This window comes from Nannospalax galili, unplaced genomic scaffold (assembly GCF_000622305.1).
Source record: "Nannospalax galili isolate Female #2095 unplaced genomic scaffold, S.galili_v1.0 scaffold558, whole genome shotgun sequence".
Lineage (NCBI taxonomy): Eukaryota > Metazoa > Chordata > Mammalia > Rodentia > Spalacidae > Nannospalax > Nannospalax galili.
Genome location: NW_008340850.1, coordinates 427,097 through 429,363, shown reverse-complemented (window position 1 = coordinate 429,363; position 2,267 = coordinate 427,097).

Below are 2,267 nucleotides of genomic sequence, written 5' to 3'. Positions count from 1 at the left end.
ATGCCCATACAAATACAAGAAGCATATAGAACACCAAACAGACAGGACCAGAAAAGAAACTCTCCATAGCACATCATAGTAAAAATACTACACATACAAAACAGACAAATCCGAAAGCTGCAAAAGAGAAACAACAAGTCACATATAAAGGAAAACCTCTTAGGATTACAGCTGACTTTTCAGTGCAAACTATGAAAGCCAGAAAAGCCTGGACCAAAGTATTCCCAGTTTTAAATGACCACAGATGCCAACCCACAAAAAAGAAGCAGACCTAAACTTGAAGGCTTGAGTCTCATTCAAGAATCAGAAACTACAAAAGAAATTCACGTGTCAAAATCACAGGGAAAAAATAATAACATGAAAAACCAAAATAACATATCCCCAACAAATACCAAGAGTCCTCTAGAGGAGTACAATGAGAACCCCCTAGAGATAATGCAGAACATGGAACTCAAAAGAACAATTATAAACATGATATCAAGAATGTAAACAGAAATAAAAATGAGAGGATTCAATACTCATCTTTCATTAATAACTTTAACTATTTATGCACTGAACTCCCCAGTCAAAAGACACAGACTTTGTGAATGGATTAAGAAACAATGCCCATCTTTTTGTTATCTGCAAGAAACTCATCTCACTTCCAAGGACAGACACTATCTCAAAGTAAAAGGATGGAAAAAAAATATACCAAGCAAATAGCACTAAGAAAAAAGCGGGCATAGCAATTCTAATATCTGAAAAGGCTTTAAATTTAAACTAATCAGAAGAGATAAAGAAGGCCACTTCATTTTGATCAAAGGAACAATGAACCAAGAAAATATTATAATCATGAACATGTATGCCCAAATTCTGGTGCACCCAAATTCATAAAAACAACGCTACAAGACTTTAAGACACAGATTAACCCCAACTCAGTAATACTAGGGGACTTTGATACTCCACTTTCTCCATTAGACAGGTCAACTGGACAAAGAATAAACAGAGAGACATCTGAATTAAATTATATCTTACATGAAATGGACCTAACAGACATCTACAGAATATTCCACCAAAGCACGAAAGAATACACTTTCTACTCAACACCCCATGGAACTTTTACAAAAATTCACCACATACTAAGCCACAAAACAAACCTCAACAAATACAAAAAGATAGAAATAATTCCATGCATTCTATCAGAACACAATGCAATAAAGCTTACAATAAACAACCAAGAAGCCCTAGTCACCACATGAACACATGTAGATTAAACAACACATTCCTGAATGATGAATGGGTCAAAAGAGAAATTAGAAATAAAAGTTTTCCTGGAGCTAAATGAAAAGGACAATACAACACAACAAAATCTCTGAGACATGTTGAAAGCAGTCCTTAGAGGGAAGTTTATAGCTCTAAGTGGCTACATTAAAAAATTAGAACACAAATAAATGACTTAACACAGCAGCTCAAGACACTTGAAAAGCAATAGCAAATGAAACCCAAACCCAGCAGACAAGAAGAAATAACAAAAATTGGGGCAGAAATTAATGAAATTGAAACAAAGAAAACAATACAAAGAATCAACAATTCCAAGAGCTGGTTCTTTGAAAACATAAGATTGGCAGACTGCTAGCCCAGTTAACCAAAAGACAGAAAGAGCACCTCCAAATCAACAAAATCAGAGATGAAAGGGAAAACATCACAACAGACACCAGAAAGATACAGAATATTATAAGGGAATACATTAAAAACCTATATGCTACTAAATTTGAAAACCTAAATGAAATGGACTGATATCTAAAGGCAAGGCATGGGAACCACCAAAACTAAACCAAGGAGAGATTAACAGCTTGAACAGACCCATACACAAAAAGAAATTGAAACAGTAATACAAAACCTCAAGACTAAAAAAAGCCCAGGACCAGGCAGATTTACAGCCGAATGCTGTCAGACATTTAAAGATCTGCATTGAATACTAAATTTATTCAAAAAAAAGAAATGGAGGGAGAACTTCCAAATTCCTTGTATGAAGCCAGCATCAGTCTAATACCAAAGCCAGATAAAGATACAACCAAAAAAGAAAACTATAGACCGATATCCTTAATGAACATAGATGCAAAATTTCTCAACAAGATACTTGCAAACTGCATACAGACACACATCAAAAAGATCATCCACCATGATCAAGTCGATTTTATCCCAGAGATGTAGGGATGGTTCAATATACGTACATCAATAAAATGTGACAAAACACTCTGACCAATACCAACTTGGGGAGGAAAGGG